This window comes from Diceros bicornis, chromosome 31 (genome assembly GCF_020826845.1).
Source record: "Diceros bicornis minor isolate mBicDic1 chromosome 31, mDicBic1.mat.cur, whole genome shotgun sequence".
NCBI lineage: Eukaryota > Metazoa > Chordata > Mammalia > Perissodactyla > Rhinocerotidae > Diceros > Diceros bicornis.
In genome coordinates, this window is record NC_080770.1 from 4,173,225 (window position 1) to 4,181,181 (window position 7,957).

Below are 7,957 nucleotides of genomic sequence, written 5' to 3' on the forward strand. Positions count from 1 at the left end.
GCTGGCCCCGGGCCGCTGCCCACTGCTTGAGCGTTTCTGGCTCTGGTCTCACGTCTTTAAATTTATGGCCCATTTGATGCAAAGCCCCAACATTTTAAACAATTGCTTGTGCTGAGACTCTAACTTCTTTCTGTGTACAGTTGGGTAAGAATATCTTTGCTCCCTGCTCATCTCAAGTTTTCCCTTCTGAGACGTAAGCTTTGTCCGGGCCCGTCCTTAAAAGCTGTGCCTCAGCAGCCCCCCTCCTGCAGAGGAGACCACCCCAGCTTGTGGCTGAGATGGCAAAAGAGATGCCAGGGAGGTGAGCAGAAATCAATGCATAATTGCTCCCCTTTTCCTTTATGATGAATAATTTATGTTGGTTTTGGACATTGCATTGATCAGGGAAGAAGGAAAGTGGACTCTCCCTCCTGGCACTGCCATGCCAGAGCTGACCTCACAGTCTGTGCACACCTGCCTCCCCTGCCCCCTCAACCCCAGCCAACCTCTGGGCGCTGCAGGCACCCCGGACCCATGAAGCTTTCTGGGTCCCCGAGCTGGGAGGGATTTCTCTGCTCTCCGAGCTCCTGAGACTCCGTGCCTGCCCTCCCAGATGGCATGTGACACTTTCTGCCTTGAATTTCTCATGAGTTGGGTGCCTGTCTTATTTCCCAGAGTAGGCATTGGCCAACGTAAAGGACCAGACAGTAAATATCTTAGGCATCATGGGTCATACAGACAGGACCAGCTATATAATTGATGGGGCTCAGTGCCGAATGAAAATGCTGGGCCCTTTGTTAAAAAATTATTAGAAATTTCAAGATGGTGAAAGCAGATGCTCAAGATGTAGAGTCCTTAAAGCACTAGGCCTTGTGTGACTGTACAGGTCAGATGCCTATGAAGTGACCCCACATATGATCTCTGTAGCTATGACTCGACTCTGCCCTTGCAGTGCAAAACCAGCCATAGAGGACATGTAAATGAATGTATGTGGCTGTGTTCCCATAAAACTTTATTTGCAAAAATGGGCAGGGGGTCGGATTTGGTCCCTGGACGAAAGTTTGCCAACACCTGCTCCATACGACTGTAAGTTCCTTAGAGGTAAGTAGTCCCCAACTCATACACTCATCCATCCACCACCCATCCACTCATCCATCCATCCATCTATCCATCCATTTACCATCCACCCATGCATCCATCCATCCATACACCCACCCACCCACCCACCCATCCATCCATCCATTCATCCATCCATCCTCCATCCATCCATCCATCCTCCATCCATCCATCCATCCATCCGTCCATCCACCCATCCATCCATCTACCCAACCACCTGACCATCCATCCACCCATCCATCCATCCATACACCCACCCACCCATCCATCCATCCACCTATCCATCCTCCATCCATCCACCCATCCACCCATCCATCCTCCATCCATCCACCCATCCATCCATCCACCCATCCATCCATCCACCCATCCATCCATCCATCCATCCTCCATCCATCCACCCATCCACCCATCCACCCATCCATCCATCCATCCACCCATGCACCCATCCATCCATCCATCTACCCATCCACCTGACCATCCATCCATTCATCCACCCATCCTCCACCCATCCACCAATCCACCCATCCACCCACCCACCCACCCATCCATCCATCCACCCATCTATCCTCCATCCATCCATCCTCCATCCACCCATCCATCCATCCATCCATCCATCCATCTACCCATCCACCTGACCATCCATCCACCCATCCATCCATCCATTTACCCATGCATCTGACCATCCATCCATCCATCCATCCATCCATCCATCCATCCATCCATCTATCCTCCATCCATCCATCCATCTATCCTCCATCCATCCATCCATCCTCCACCCACCCATCCTCCATCCATCCATCCTCCATCCGTCCATCCTCCATCCCTCCACCCATCCATCCATCCATCTACCCATCCACCCGAACATCCATCCATTCATCCATCCGTCCATCCACCCATCCATCCATCTACCCATCCACCTGACCATCCATCCACCCATCCATCCATCCATCCATCCATCCATACATCCACCCACCCACCCATCCATCTATCTGTCTGTCCGTCCGTTCATCCATCCATCCATCCATCCATCCATCCATCCATCCATCCATCCTCCATCCATCCATCCTCCATCCATCCACCCATCCATCCTCCATCCATCTACCCATCCACCCGACCATCCATCCATTCATCCATCCATCCATCCATCCATCCATCCATCCATCCATCCTCCATCCATCCATTCATCCTCCATCCATCTATCCTCCATCCATCCATCCTCCATCCATTCACCCATCCATCCATCCGTCCATTTACCCATCCACCCGACCATCCCTCCACCCATCCATCCATCCATCTACCCATCCACCCAACCATCCATCCACCCATCCATCCATCCATCCATCCATCCATCCATCCACTCATCCTCCATCCATCCACCCACCCATCATTCATCCAACAAGCATTGCTAACCATCTCCCGTGCTCCAGCCACTGCACTGAGTGCGAGGCTACAGAGAGAAGGAGAAGCTGCCTGGAGAAGGAGAAGCTGCCTGGAGAAGGAGAATCTCCCTGCCCCAGTGATGTCTCAGACTCGAGGAGACATGTAAGCATCTTGGTGCAATGTGATGTCAGAGACCTGTGGGAGAGTTGCAAGGACACTAAGGAAGGATTTATTTGCACACCCCCCCAGGCCCTCACAGGCAGGAGGGGAACAGATACTCCCTGAATGACTCAGTGAAGGAGTGCAGGAAAGCACGTTTTGCTGATCTAGACTCTGTCTCGGAGGATTTGTTGGCGCCCCAGATACAAGCTGGGTACCATCTGCACCTTCTATGACATTGGACAGATGACTTAATCTCCCCCATTCTCAATCTTCTCATCAGTAAAATGGGGACTAGTGGGTCCCTCGACAGGGATGAGGGAAGACTGGGTGGGATAGCCCAGAGTTGAGCACGCAGCCTGACACCTGGACGCAGGCCACCTGAGTCCCCTTCTTTCCCTGGCCCAGCACCCAGCGGGCCCTGAGGAAAATGTACTGGGCTGGAGTGGTGGAGATAGAAGGAGATGCTGTGAGGGGGCCTGCTTCTGTTTGTACACACAGAGAGAAAGGTCTGGGCGAGAGCGGGGTACACTGTGGACTGGGTCTCCACCTGGGGAGACATTGACCTATTTCTTCTGTACCATTTCAATCTCCCTCCCTCCCTCCCTCCTTCCTTTCTCCTCCCACACCTCCTTCCTTCCTTCCTTTTCCTTTCCTTACAATGAGCTTCCATCACCTTTCTAACTTGAAAAAAACAAAAGGCAACCCCCTTTCATCCCCAAATGAACTGACTGGGTTGAAACACGTGCACAAAGATCCTGGAATTGTTCTTTCTTTTTCCAGATGAAGCAGGATCTCGCCCTGGGCAGGGCCACCCCACGCCCTCGTCCCCACTTGTCCTCTGGGTTCCTTGCTCCCTCCCCACCTCGCCCCTTCTCCCGACCAGAGTGACTTTTCAATACACAACCAGATCAGGTCCTTCTGTTGCTTTAACAGCTGCCTTGGCTTCCCGTGTCCTTAGACGAGATTCCCAGCTTCTGACACACGCCTGCCTCCGCCTGCTTTCCGATAACTGCTCTCCTGTCTCTTCTCGTCCTCAAACTTGCCAAGCCCTCCATCGGCCCATGCTGGTCCGTCTGGTCTCTCTCCCCCACTCTGTCTCTTCCTCATACCTGGTCTAGGGTAACCCCCGTATTTATAACCTTCACCGTGGGGACCATAATCGGACGTTCTAGCTGTCTGGGTCCCTTCCTGCCTAGACCATACTCTCAGCACGCGGTGGCTGCTGGATCAATACCTGTGATGACGGCCACTGCGACCCACAGCACTGACAGGGTCTTTGGAGAGTCTCCTACTCCTCTCTCCACCCTCGGGCTTTCTTCGTCCTCCCGCCTTAAACACGAGATCCCTCCCTCCCTCCGCCAGTCTCTCAGTCTCCCGGAGACTCTCCACTCTGGCTCCCAAGAGCTCACCCCAAGCAGCCCTTTCTCCTCTATTCCTCCTCCTCCTGCTCCGGGGGGGTCCCCTCCAGCTGCTGTAGTGGCTGTGGTCAGCTGGGTAACGGCCCCTAAAGATGTGTCTCGCCTAACCCCTGGGAGGTGTGAACATGTCACCTTATATGGCAAAAAGCACTTCGCAGGTGTGATGAAGGTAAGGCTCTTGAAATGGGGACATTATCTTGGGTTATCTGAGTGGGCCCTCACAGGTGTCCTTATAAGAAGGAGGCAGAAGGACATCTGACTACAGATGGCAACAGAGATTGGAGGGATGCGGCCCCAGCCCAGGGACGCCTGGAGCCCTCAGAAGCTGGAGGAGGCGGGAAGGACCCTCCGCAGAGCCTCCGGAAGGAGCACAGCCCTGCAGACACCTTGACTTCGGACTTCTGGCCTCCAGCACCGTGAGAGAGTATATTTGTGCTGTGTTAAGCCACCAGTTTGTGGTCATCTGTTCCGGTGGCCGCGGGAAGCCAATATACAGTCCCAGCGGGGGCACTGGATGCTCCCGGAGGCCTGTTCCAAGGCCTGTGACCTCCACAGCTCTGACCCTTAGCAGCTGAGTCACAAATCGCCGATGTGGTTGGGACTGTTTGCTGGGGGAGGCCGTCTTTGGTGGAAGCCCCTCCCTGCCAGCAGCGCCAGTGGGGTCTTGCCTCCAGGAAGCCCTGACAAAGGGTGTTGGGTCCATGAGCCCAGAAGGGGCTGCAGAGGGCTGTGAATATGTGTCTCCCTGCTGGCGGGCCGCTGGGTGGTCTCTCCTCCGCCCAGCCAGGCCCAGCTCACAGCGGTCACCTAGTCCCCTTGCGCCAGGGTCTGTAGGGGGAGGAGGGCCCACCTTTGGACGTGAAGGATGAGGGTGCGTCCCACCCCTCGGCTCCACTCGCTCATCCATCCCCCCAGAACCAGGCCCCGCAGTACAGCACCCGTGGGGCTGCCTGGGGAGCAGCACCATCCTGCCTTGGAGAAACTTCCAGCCTGTATGGACAGCAAGGCCCAGGCTCCTCGGCCTTTGTCCCTCTGGCTGGGAAACAAAACAAAATACCCCACAACCAACCTCTTTCTTTAAATGGCACTGCACCCACGGAGGATTTTCAACTTGACTAAATTCTGGATCCTAATATATTTTACAAACTTTCGAAACAACGCAAACTAAGCAAAGAAGAGGGTGGGACCCTGACGGGTTCCAGCCACCCTGGGATGAGGCTTGCACACACGTGTGCAATGTGCACACGCACACTCATGCACACGGACTCAAGGCTCACACACCTGCCCTTAGTCTTAGCTCAGCACTTTGGAAACGAGAAAAGAGAACGATAAATGAGAAGAGAGAGTGGACCTAACAGGCACCCATAAGATAAACAGGAGAACCCCAGGCACGGCCTGTGAGTCATCACAGTCATCAGGGCGTCAATGTGACAGACTGTCTTTAAAGACGCTTCATTTTTATACCCAACAGATTTTAAAACATACCAGTCTCTCCTTGGTGAACAGCGTGGTTGTTTATTCAGACATATTTCTGCTGAGGGAAATGGGTAGTACTTTAACTTTTAATGAAATAATCTATTTTTTAAGAAAACAAAAATACTTTCTACTTTTTTTTTATACCCATGGGTGTATTTAACTTTTATTTTAAATACAAATGAAAAACACAGAGGTTCAAAACCCCGATGACTTAAAATAACACAAATGCCAAGATGACATTATGCAGAGACTGGGATTTTCATGGTGTGCTCAAAACGGCGCTCTAAAAATGTGCAGTGGCGGTGGGAGTTTACCCACGTCCGAGGGAAGGCGAGCCCTAGTTCATGTCTTCCTGCTAAGGGGAAGTTCACCCGCATCCAGAGCATCCCCGGGCGCCATCCATTCCCCTGCATGTAGGAAGGACCGCATGGCGCATCCCGCCCGCATCCATCTCAATCGTTATTTCCAGGTTACAATGGCAACTGCTATTGGCTCAACCACAAGCTGTGGACCTGCAATGTGTGAGGCACTGTCCTCTGTGCCCAGGAAACACAGTCTCCACCTCCTCGCGGCTTATGCGTTACGGGGGAGACAGACAACAACTGAGACGAAACTCACTACCTGGTTTGTCTGGGATCGACGGGTGTCATGGAGAAAAGCCAAGCGGAAAAAGCACAAAGAAAGGGTCTGAAGGGGGGCAATTCAGGGTGTTGCTATCACACTTAGAGGTGTCAGGGGACACCTCACTGAGAAGCGGACATTTGAGCAGAGACCTGAATGAGGGGAGGGCATGAGCTACATGGATAACATAAGAAAGAGTGTTCCAGGCAGAGGGAACAGCAAGTGCAAAGGTCCAGGGGTGGAAACATGCCTGGTTGTTTGAGGATTGGTAAGGTGGCCAGTGTGGCTGGGTGGGGTGGGTGAGGAGGAAGGTCCTGGGGCATGAGGTCAGTGCTGTGGGCAGGGCCAGACCAGGCAGAGTCTTGCAGGCTGTGCACAGTGGACAGCCTGTAGAGGGCTGAGAGCCAGAGAGGAGCAGGATCTGTAGCTCAGAAAGGCTCAGTAGTTGGATGAGAAGCTGGGAGCTGGGCTCTGATCCACTGTCTGTCTGCTCATTGCAATCTCCTGATTGCAGTGTGCTTCACTGGTTTGAGAAAGTGACCCCAGTCTCTTGAATAACTGTAGCAGGGGTGATGTTATCACCACCACCACCATCATCATCATCACCATCACTATTATCATCACTATCATCATGACCATCACCATCATCATCGTCACTATCATCACCATCATCACCACCATCATTGTCATCACCATCATCATCATCACTATCACCACCACCACCATCATCATCGTCACCACCATCATCATCATCACCATCACCCTTATCATCATCACCATCATCATGATCGTCACCATCACCACCATCACTATCATCACCATCATCACCACCATCATTGTCAACACCATCATCATCATCACTATCACCACTACCATCACCATCATCACCACCACCATCACCATCATCACCACCATCATCACCATCGTCATCACCATCACCATCATCACCATCACCATCATCATCACCATCACCATTACTATCACCAGCACCATCATCACAGCAGACATCAAGTCCTTTCTATACGTCAGGAGTGACGCTAAGATTTTGGATGTTGTGGTTTAATCTCCACAACTACCTTATGGGCTGGACGTTCTGTCACCTGCCCTTGTTTAGATGAGGAGCCCAAGGCTTAGAGGGATGAAGTGACTTGCTCAAGGTCATCCAGCTGGTGAGGAGAAGAGCTGGGCATAGAACTCAGATCTGAGGCCAAAGCTGGGCTCTGAAACACCACTCCGGCCTGTCTGGTTTCCTAAGCAGCTAAGGGCAGGCCTTTATTTTATTTATCTGTCTTTTCCCCTCCAATTTAGACCCTCAGGCGCTTGTCCACTGTCATGGAAGCCCAGCACTTCAGCCATGAGTCCTTGCAGTTGGCTGTCCCCTCCCTGCTGCTTGTGTGGGGGCCTGGTGGCCTGTTGTGGTCTCTGCTTCACGAGCTCCCAGTCGACGGGAGGAGCAGACCAGTCCCTCCATATGTGAGTCAAGAGCCCCCTGTGTGGGCCAGGTCCCCCTCCCCAGCGGAGGCAGCTCTGGCTGTGGGGCACACCAGCCCTGACCCAGCCATCAGCTCAGCCTGGGTTTCTGTGCACAGTGACCACCCTGGGCAGACACAGCTCAGACAAGACGCTGGCAGTGGTGGTGGCTAGGAACTGGGGGTCCTGGGTCAGAATGGGTGTCTCTGAGCCTCAGTTTCCCCCTGTGAACTGGAAAGAGGGCCATGAGCCCTGACCTCCCAGGGCTGTTGCAACAATTAAAGCTGATGGTGCCTGTGGAGCCCTTGGCTCAGTGCCAAACCTATCAGGTGTGA